The 11,463-nt window shown below is 38.5% G+C and overlaps 1 pseudogene; it reads left to right on the plus strand.

Annotated features, from left to right (window-relative positions):
- Positions 1-8,306: 8,306 nt before the first annotated feature.
- LOC116865397 lies at positions 8,307-9,269 on the plus strand (annotated as a pseudogene).
- Positions 9,270-11,463: the final 2,194 nt, after the last annotated feature.

Here is an 11,463-nt window from a genome sequence, read left to right on the forward strand (position 1 = left end):
TTTTCCTTTTTATATTTTTTTCATTATTGGTTTTCTTTTTTTTATTTGTTTCTTTTTTCTTTTTTCTTTTATTTTATTTTTTTCTTTCTGAACCTCTTTTTATCCCCTTCCCCCCCCCTCACGATTTGGAATCTCTTCTGATTTGGCTAAAGCATATTTTCCTGGGGTTGTTTCCACCCTTTTAGTATTTTACTTACTCCTTCATATACTCTTATCTGGACAAAATGACAAGGCGGAAAAATTCACCACAAAAAAAAGAACAAGAGGCAGTACCAAAGGCTAAGGACCTAATCAATACAGACATTGGTAATATGTCAGATTTAGAGTTCAGAATGACTATTCTCAAGGTTCTAGCTGGGCTCGAAAAAGGCATGGAAGATATTAGAGAAACCCTCTCGGGAGATATAAAAGCCCTTTCTGGAGAAATAAAAGAACTAAAATCTAATCAAGTTGAAATCAAAAAAGCTATTAATGAGGTGCAATCAAAAATGGAGGCTCTCACTGCTAGGATAAATGAGGCAGAAGAAAGAATTAGCGATATAGAAGACCAAATGACAGAGAATAAGGAAGCTGAACAAAAGAGGGACAAACAACTACTGGACCACGAGGGGAGAATTCGAGAGATAAGTGACACCATAAGACGAAACAACATTAGAATAATTGGGATTCCAGAAGAAGAAGAAAGAGAGAGGGGAGCAGAAGGTATATTGGAGAGAATTATTGGAGAGAATTTCCCCAATATGGCAAAGGGAACAAGCATCAAAATCCAGGAGGTTCAGAGAACCCCACTCAAAATCAATAAGAATAGGTCCACACCCCGTCACCTAATAGTCAAATTTACAAGTCTTAGTGACAAAGAGAAAATCCTGAAAGCAGCCCGGGAGAAGAAGTCTGTAACATACAATGGTAAAAATATTAGATTGGCAGCAGACTTATCCACAGAGACCTGGCAGGCCAGAAAGAGCTGGCATGATATATTCAGAGTACTAAACGAGAAAAACATGCAGCCAAGAATACTATATCCAGCTAGGCTATCATTGAAAATAGAAGGAGAGATTAAAAGCTTCCAGGACAAACAAAAACTGAAAGAATTTGCAAACACCAAGCCAGCTCTACAGGAAATATTGAAAGTGGTCCTCTAAGCAAAGAGAGAACCTAAAAGTAGTAGATCAGAAAGGAACAGAAACAATATACAATAGCAGTCACCTTACAGGCAATACAATGGCACTAAATTCATATCTCTCAATAGTTACCCTGAATGTTAATGGGCTAAATGCCCCAATCAAAAGACACAGGGTATCAGAATGGATAAAAAAACAAAACCCATCTATATGTTGCCTACAAGAAACTCATTTTAAACCCGAAGACACTTTCAGATTTAAAGTGAGGGGGTGGAAAAGAATTTACCATGCTAATGGACATCAGAAGAAAGCAGGAGTGGCAATCCTTATATCAGATCACTTAGATTTTAAACCAAAGACTATAATAAGAGATGAAGATGGACACTATATCATACTCAAAGGATCTGTCCAACAAGAAGATCTAACAATTGTAAATATCTATGCCCCTAACGTGGGAGCAGCCAACTATATAAACCAATTAATAACAAAATCAAAGAAACACATTGACAATCATACAATAATAGTAGGGGACTTTAACACTCCCCTCACTGAAATGGACAGATCATCCAAGCAAAAGAGCAACAAGGAAATAAAGGCCTTGAATGACACACTGGACCAGATGGACATCACAGATATATTCAGAACATTTCATCCCAAAGCAACAGAATACACATTCTTCTCTAGTGCACATGGAACATTCTCCAGAATAGATCACATCCTTGGTTCTAAATCAGGTCTTAACTGTTATCAAAAAATTGGGATCATTCCCTGCATATTTTCAGACCACAATGCTCTGAAGCTAGAACTCAATCGCAAGAGGAAATTTGGAAAGAACCCAAATATATGGCGACTAAACAGCATCCTTCTAAAGAATGAATGGGTCAACCAGGAAATTAAAGAAGAATTGAAAAAATTCATGGAAACAAATGATAATGAAAATACAACAGTTCAAAATCTGTGGGACACAACAAAGGCAGTCCTGAGAGGAAAATATATAGCGGTACAAGCCTTTCTCAAGAAACAAGAAAGGTCTCAGGTACACAACCTAACCCTACACCTAAAGGAGCTGGAGAAAGAACAAGAAAGAAACCCTAAACCCAGCAGGAGAAGAGAAGTCATAAAGATCAGAGCAGAAATCAATGAAATAGAAACCAAAAAAACAATAGAACAAATCAACGAAACTAGGAGCTGGTTCTTTGAAAGAATTAATAAGATTGATAAGCCCCTGGCCAGACTTATCAAAAAGAGAAGAGAAAGGACCCAAATAAATAAAATCATGAATGAAAGAGGAGAGATCACAACTAACACCAAAGAAATACAGACAATTATAAGAACATATTATGAGCAACTCTATGCCAACAAATTTGACAATCTGGAAGAAATGGATGCATTCCTAGAGACATATAAACTACCACAACTGAACCTGGAAGAAATAGAAAGCCTGAACAGACCCATAACCAGTAAGGAGATTGAAACAGTCATCAAAAATCTCCAAACAAACAAAAGCCCAGGGCCAGACGGCTTCCCGGGGGAATTCTACCAAACATTTAAAGAAGAACTAATTCCTATTCTCCTGAGACTGTTCCAAAAAGTAGAAATGGAAGGAAAACTTCCAAACTCATTTTATGAGGCCAGCCTCACCTTGATCCCCAAACCAGACAAGGATCCCATCAAAAAAGAGAACTACAGACCAATATCCTTGATGAACACAGATGCAAAAATTCTCACCAAAATACTAGCCAATAGGATTCAACAGTACATTAAAAGGATTATTCACCACGACCAAGTGGGATTTATTCCAGGGCTGCAAGGTTGGTTCAACATCCGCAAATCAATCAATGTGATACAACACATTAATAAAAGAAAAAACAGGAACCATATGATACTCTCCATAGATGCTGAAAAAGCATTTGACAAAGTACAGCATCCCTTCCTGATCAAAACTCTTCAAAGTGTAGGGATAGAGGGCACATACCTCAATATTATCAAAGCCATCTATGAAAAACCCATCGCAAATATCATTCTCAATGGAGAAAAACTGAAAGCTTTTCCGCTAAGGTCAGGAACACGGCAGGGATGTCCGTTATCACCACTGCTATTCAACATAGTACTAGAAGTCCTAGCCTCAGCAATCAGACAACAAAAAGAAATTAAAGGCATCCAAATCGGCAAAGAAGAAGTCAAACTATCACTCTTCGCAGATGATATGATACTATATGTGGAAAACCCAAAAGACTCCACTCCAAAACTGCTAGAACTTGTACAGGAATTCAGTAACGTGTCAGGATATAAAATCAATGCACAGAAATCAGTCGCATTTCTCTACACCAACAATAAGACAGAAGAAAGAGAAATTAAGGAGTCCATCCCATTTACAATTGCACCCAAAACTATAAGATACCTAGGAATAAACCTAACCAAAGAGACTAAGAATCTATACACAGAAAACTATAAAGTACTCATGAAAGAAATTGAGGAAGACACAAAGAAATGGAAAAATGTTCCATGCTCCTGGAGTGGAAGAATAAATATTGTGAAAATGTCTATGCTACCTAAAGCAATCTACACATTTAATGCAATTCCTATCAAAGTACCATCCATTTTTTTCAAAGAAATGGAACAAATAATCCTAAAATTTATATGGAACCAGAAAAGACCGCGAATAGCCAAAGGAATATTGAAAAAGAAAGCCAGAGTTGGTGGCATCACAATTCCGGACTTCAAGCTCTATTACAAAGCTGTCATCATCAAGACAGCATGGTACTGGCACAAAAACAGACACATAGATCAATGGAACAGAATAGAGAGCCCAGAAATAGACCCTCAACTCTATGGTCAACTAATCTTCGACAAAGCAGGAAAGAATGTCCAATGGAAAAAAGACAGCCTCTTCAATAAATGGTGTTGGGAAAATTGGACAGCCACATGCAGAAAAATGAAATTGGATCATTTCCTTACACCACACACGAAAATAGACTCAAAATGGATGAAGGACCTCAATGTGAGAAAGGAATCCATCAACATCCTTGAGGAGAACACAGGCAGCAACCTCTTCGACCTCAGCCGCAGCAACATCTTCCTAGGAACATCGCCAAAGGCAAGGGAAGCAAGGGCAAAAATGAACTATTGGGATTTTATCAAGATCAAAAGCTTTTGCACAGCAAAGGAAACAGTTAACAAAACCAAAAGACAACTGACAGAATGGGAGAAGATATTTGCAAATGACATATCAGATAAAGGGCTAGTGTCCAGAATCTATAAAGAACTTAGCAAACTCAACACCCAAAGAACAAATAATCCCATCAAGAAATGGGCAGAAGACATGAACAGACATTTCTGCAAAGAAGACATCCAGATGGCCAACAGACACATGAAAAAGTGCTCCATATCACTCGGCATCAGGGAAATACAAATCAAAACCACAATGAGATACCACCTCACACCAGTCAGAATGGCTAAAATTAACAAGTCCGGAAATGACAGATGCTGGCGAGGATGCGGAGAGAGGGGAACCCTCCTACATTGTTGGTGGGAATGCAAGCTGGTGCAACCACTCTGGAAAACAGCATGGAGGTTCCTCAAAATGTTGAAAATAGAACTACCCTATGACCCAGCAATTGCACTGCTGGGTATTTACCCTAAAGATACAAACGTCGTGATCCGAAGGGGCACGTGCACCCGAATGTTTATAGCAGCAATGTCTACAATAGCCAAACTATGGAAAGAGCCTCGATGTCCATCAACAGACGAATGGATAAAGAAGATGTGGTATATATACAATGGAATACTATGCAGCCATCAAAAGAAATGAAATCTTGCCATTTGCGACAACATGGATGGAACTAGAGGGTATCATGCTTAGCGAAATAAGTCAATCGGAGAAAGACAACTATCATATGATCTCCCTGATATGAGGGAGAGGAGATGCAACATGGGGGGTTAATGTGGTAGGAGAAGAGTAAATGAAACAAGTTGGGATTGGGAGGGAGACAAACCATAAGTGACTCTTAATCTCACAAAACAAACTGAGGGTTGCTGGGCAGAGGGGGGTTGGGGGGGGTTATGGACATTGGGTAGGGTATGTGCTATGGTGAGTGCTGTGAAGTTTGTAAACGTGGAGATTCACAGACCTGTACCCCTGGGGGAAAAAATATATATATATATATGTTTATAAAAAATAAAATTATAAAAAAAAAAAAAAATTTGCTTATTCAAGTAGATTAGGTCATGCCAAGCTTATAGAACTTAAGGTTTATGGAAAGGACAAATCTTTTCCAAAAAAGTGGGAATGTTTTCTCTTATTTCTCTATTTCATACTGAGGGTCATTTTTCTGATCACATATGTAAAAATGCATTAAGTAACTGTCCCTACCCCACTTTTACCCCTCTATCCTTGGTTTGTCTTGAAAACCTAGAAAGGTAGAAAGGAGTATGTGTGTTAATAATCTGTATTTGGAAAATTTGGGATATTCAAAGTGAAAGTCCCTGGACTTTCTTCTCTGGAAGTAGTCTCATACCTTCTCATGCACATTTCACTCTCCTAGAGACTTGCCTGTGAGAGAGGTGAGCAGGATCAGTAATCCCAACTATACTAATTATTTGCCTCCTGGGATCCCTCTCTCCATCTGCCATGACTTTCCAGGTCTCTTCTGCTTCTTTGGCTATGACAGCACTTACTGTCATCCTTCTTAGTACTTGACCCCTTTGCCTTTGTTTAGCAGTGAGGGGGAAAAAGAGTATCAAAACAAAACAAAACTAAACTAACAAAAACCTCATCAAAGCGGATGAGTTTACAGAATATAGATCCCACATGCTAGGATAATTCAGTCTGAGCCACAGTAACCACAGACAATTCTGTTTACCAGGTAAAAAAAAAAAAAATCCTACATATATTTATATGCCTAAAACTGACTTACTGGCTAGCTTCCATGCTACCTTTGGTGAACCTCAACTGTTTTGAATACTTTTCCTAAAGACACCTAGCTCTATTTCTCAAGATGTCTCTTATCTGAGAGTTATGGTCTCATCAGCATCTTTTTTAAAATTATTTTTTATTTGAGTATACTTGATACATAATGTTACATTAGTTTCAGGCGTACAACATAGTGATTCCACAAGTTTAAACATTGGGCTATATTCACTGCCTTTTTTCCTTATTTCTTTTTAATCTTCATTTTCAGACTTGAATTTCCTACTGAATTTTAGGCTATTATTTTGAATGATTGCTTGAAAACTCTACCTGTATATTTATAAATAGCTCCTGCATAACACTTAAAATATAAATTCATATTCTTGCTCTGAAAACCCCTTCCTTTTTTTCATTCCTCTTTTCTAATTTTTCAGTAAAGATTTCATTCTTCCTGTCACTCAAGTTCAAAAGCATAAAATCATCCCTAACACTGTGACTTGGGATTCAAGACCCTGTTTTATTCAATTTTCTTCATTTTGTTACCTATCATTTTGCCCAACAGTGAAGAGTGGGTATGTGTTTGGGCTATTTTTGGATACTGAATCTTCAGATGCTTTTCTTTACTGATCCCCTACATGTAACTCTTACTGATTTTGATTTTGAAATGTTTGTCAAATCCATTGCTTCTTGTCCATCCTGAAACAAGGAATGGCTCTTGGTATAAAGAAAAGATCACCATCTAAGGAGCAGATAGGTATTTGGTGCAGTTTCAGCAACAAAGGATAATTCAGAGGACTCTACTGACTCAACCAGAAAATAGAACAGGAAGTGGCCTCCAAAAAGATCCAAGATGCTCTTGGTCTACAATCTTTGGCAGAGTAAACTGTCTAAGCCTGTACTCCCTCAGAGTGGAAAAGGAAAGGTTTAACAGCACATCAGTCAAGGCCCCCATGATTAGAGTGGCTCAATTTTGGATGGAATTCTTGTGACAGGTTAGTTTATTGCCTAACTATAGCAAGGGTTCCCAAAGTCCTTCTAGAGTAGAGCAAGTCAAGGAACCTACATGAGGGATCTGAAGATAACATCACAATACTCAATCCTTCAGTCACAGAATGGTAGCTACTCTTAGGCTCAAACCCTTGATATCATTGTAGCCTCCAGGCCTCTCTCCTTCCTGCCTAAGCTAATGGGATATTTTTCTTTTCTTCTAAGTTTCAAAATGTGTTCCTCTTTTGGACCCCATGAAGGACTTGTTTTTATTTTAAAAACATTCATAGCACTTACAAATGTTTAAGTTTTTATCTAAATTCCAGATAGTTAGCATTTAGTGTTATGTTAGTTTCAAGAGTACAATACAGTGATTCAAGAATTCTGTAAATACTCAGTATTCATTGCAACAAGTATACGCCTTAATGCCCATCACCTATTTAATCCAGCACTTAAAATTTTTTATACTCTTCTAGTGTACCCCTCAGTACTAACTGTATCTGTCACCAGAATATAAAATGCAGTCTCATTTAAAATGCCCAAACCAAATAAAACACTCTTGAAAGAAAAGAAAGTAATTTGAAACTTGAGAAACTTGAAACTTCCAAAGAGAAACAACAGCAAATAATTCAGTAAAAAAATGATAAATACTATGTCCAAAGTGAAATCCCCTTTGGGGCTGGAAGAAATAATTGCTGTTGGGTACAGTCAAGGATGTTCTACCTCTAATTCAATTGTTTCCTGAATAAAAGCAAGGAACTCCGAAGTCAGACCCTGTCCATATCTATGGAGTAGGGGAGTAGACTTTTCTAGGACTTCCACACAGCCAGCTAAAATAGTAACCCTCACCCTTCTAAACTAGGGCTTAGTTAATTAATTGTGCTTGGTGAGGCTAAATAATGTGTAGGGGCTGAAAGCAGAGACTCTAGAGTCAGACTCTTGTCACAGTCCTTGTCTCACTCTCTAATTTTGAATAAACTGTTTTATCCCCTTTTGCCTATACCCTTTCATTAACTGTGAAATTAAGATAACAGTATTAAATATTCTTAAGCTTTTTTTTAAAAAGATGAAATAAGATAATAATTTAAAGCATTCAGCTTAGAGCTGGAGTGTTCAGCTAAGTGTCAGCAATGATTGATAGTGATGACGAAGCTGGCAATAATAATGATGATTTGCAAACTTCACTGAGGCAGGTTAAGTGCCTCAATGGAAACCCAAGTTTTACTACTCTAGAATATGTAGTTTTTAAAATATATTTTGTCCTACATTTTTAGGAACTCTGAATTTCCAGCATGATCAGGATACTTAATATGGCTTCACCCAGCAACTACTCCACTGCTCCTGTTTCTGAATTCCTCCTCATCTGCTTCCCTAACTACCAGAGTTGGCAGCATTGGCTGTCCCTGCCCCTCAGCCTCCTCTTCCTCCTGGCCATGGGGGCCAATGCCACCCTCCTGATCACCATCTGGCTGGAGGTCTCTCTGCATGAGCCCATGTAGTACCTGCTTAGCCTTCTTTCCCTGCTGGACATTGTACTATGCCTGACAGTCACCCCCATGGTCCTGGCCATCTTCTGGTTTGATCTCAAGTCCATCAGCTTTTCAACCTGCTTCCTCCAGATGTTCATCATGAATAGTTTTCTGACCATGGAGTCCTGTACATTCATGATCATGGCCTATGACTGCTATATGGCCATTTGCCACCCACTGAGATACCCATTCATAATCACTGACCAGTTTGTGGTTAAAGCTACCATATTTGTTGTGGCCCGGAATGGCTTCTTTTTTCTTCCTGTTCCAGTTCTTTCTTCTCGGCTCAGATACTGTGCAGAGAACATCATCAAGAACTGTATCTGCACTAACCGGTCTGTGTCCAAACTCTCCTGTGATGACATCACCTTCAACCGGCTCTACCAGTTTGTGGCAGGCTGGACCCTACTGGGCTCTGACCTTATTCTTATTGTTCTGTCCTACTTCTTCATCATGAAAGCTGTTCTAAGGATCAAGGCTGAAGGTGCTGCAGCCAAGGCCCTGAGCACATGTGGTTCCCACTTCATCCTCATCCTCTTCTTCAGCACAGTCCTGCTGGTTCTGGTCATCACTAACCTGGCCAGGAAGAAGATTCCCCCAGATGTCCTCATCCTGCTCAACATCCTGCACCACCTCATCCCCCCAGCTCTGAATCCCATTGTTTATGGTGTGAAAACCAAGGAGATCAAGCAGGGAATCCAGAAGCTGCTGAGAAGAGTGTAAGAGGTAAAATGGATCCGATCCACCTTTGGAATTGTTAGTGGAAGTCAGGAATTTTTTATTTTTTTCTGAGAGCAGAGATTTCTCTTTTTTATTTTTTTAAATTCTTTTTTTACTTAATATTATGTTTTATTTATTTTATATTTCCACCTTTTGACTTTTGTTTTTAATTTTTAAAATTTTTTTTCAGCATAACAGTATTCATTGTTTTTGCACCACACCCAGTGCTCCATGCAATTCGTGCCCTTTCCAATACCCACCACCTGGTTCCCCCAACCTCCCACCCCACACCCCTTCAAAACCCTCAGATTGTTTTTCAGAGTCCATAGTCTCTCATGGTTCACCTCCCCTTCCAATTTCCCTCAACTCCCTTCTCCTCTCTAACTCCCCTTGTCCTCCATGCTATTTGTTATGCTCCACAAATAAGTGAAACAATATGATAATTGACTCTCTCTGCTTCACTTATTTCACTCAGCATAATCTCTTCCAGTCCCGTCCATGTTGCCACAAAAGTTGGGTGTTCATCCTTTCTGATGGAGGCATAATACTCCATAGTGTATATGGACCACATCTTCCTTATCCATTCGTCCGTTGAAGGGCATCTTGGTTCTTTCCACAGTTTGGCAACCATGGCCATTGCTGCTATAAACATTGGGGTACAGATGGCCCTTCTTTTCACTACATCTGTATCTTTGGGGTAAATACTCAGGAATTATTTTTATGTTGGAAAGGAAATTTTACTTTTTAATCCCAGAATAAGTTCTGATTCTTTTTACCTCAGACAACAATGAAAATATTGTTGAATCCTTGTTTCCTTGTTTCCTCCTGCTTCAAAGGAAACCATCTTTCCTGGATTCTGTGGTCACTTGCGAATTTGTCCTGACTGACTCCTTATCTGAGGGTCTTACCAAGTCCTAGCCAAGTGGAGCTGGATTGGAGAGGGAGTGTTTGGCCCTAAAGAAACAAACTTTGTACTCAAGGAAACCTGCCTGTCTCCTGATTTGCAAGGAACATAGACAATTCTCTTACTTCCTGTTTCAGAGATAGCTTTTGTGTTGTGAGGGGTTGATTGGGTGGAAGTATATATGTTACCCCAGAACTTTGGCTTTTGGGGGTGAAGTCCTTTACTCTGAACATTCCTGACTCTCTTTTTTGGCACCTGTGGCCATCTTTTGGCTCCTCAGATCTTTCCAGAACCTATTAAGATTTTCCATCTGTGAAACCTCTCTGGATAGCTTTTCTTTCTTGTTCTTTCTTTCTTTCTTTCCATCCTTCCTACTAAGATTCTTTTTTCAATTCTGTTTTTGTTATTGTTCCTATTGTTTTTAAAGAAGATTGACACTTTTTTGGGGCATCATTGGGGAGGGGAGGAGTTGCACTATTTGCTGCGGTATGTGTCCTTTTCTTCATTATCTTCATTTTCATGACTTTATAATCCTCACTTTATCCCATATACATCCTACAAGGAACTTTCCATCAGATCTCAGGTGACATCCCTCCACAACTCTAATATGCCCACTAAGCCTCCATTCTGAGCTGTGGCTGGTATAGCTTTCAACAGTTTTCCAGACATAGAAACTTTAGGGTTTGATTTTCACAGATAGATGCATTAAACTATTTAGCAATCCCCATGCATTTGTTCAGTGTTTCCAAGGAATATTTTTGTAGAAACAACCTGAGACTTTGAAGTCTATCATTTTTCCAAATATCATTTGAATAACATTCCCAGCTGGATTATCCTACTTTCTTTTGTATTGAAATCTGTCCTTGATGAATGACTGGTATTGAAATTTAATATTTCTACAGTATTTTTCCTTATGTATCATTTTAAATTTTATTTTTCCAGTTTTGTTGAGATATAATTGACACATAACACTGTATTAGTTTCAGGTATACAACATGATGATTTGATATTTGCGTATTTCAAAATGATTACCATAATGTGTTTAGTTAATATCCATCAAGTCAGATGTTACAAATTTTTTCTTGTGATGAGAACTTTTTTTTTTTTTTGAGGGTGGCTGCCTCTTTGGCACTAGACACCTGGTACTTGTCTGTATTTGGAAGGTGCTGCATTTCTGCATGCATTTTTGAATTGCTGGGTTTTGAAAGACCCTTCTTTAGGGTCTATTATATCACATTTCACAACACTGATTTCATCAAAATATCAAGGGATCAAGTTGGCTGATCTCTCTTT

Source organism: Lontra canadensis, unplaced genomic scaffold, assembly GCF_010015895.1.
Source record: "Lontra canadensis isolate GAN:19392208 unplaced genomic scaffold, GSC_riverotter_1.0 scaffold7, whole genome shotgun sequence".
Taxonomy (NCBI): Eukaryota; Metazoa; Chordata; class Mammalia; order Carnivora; family Mustelidae; genus Lontra; species Lontra canadensis.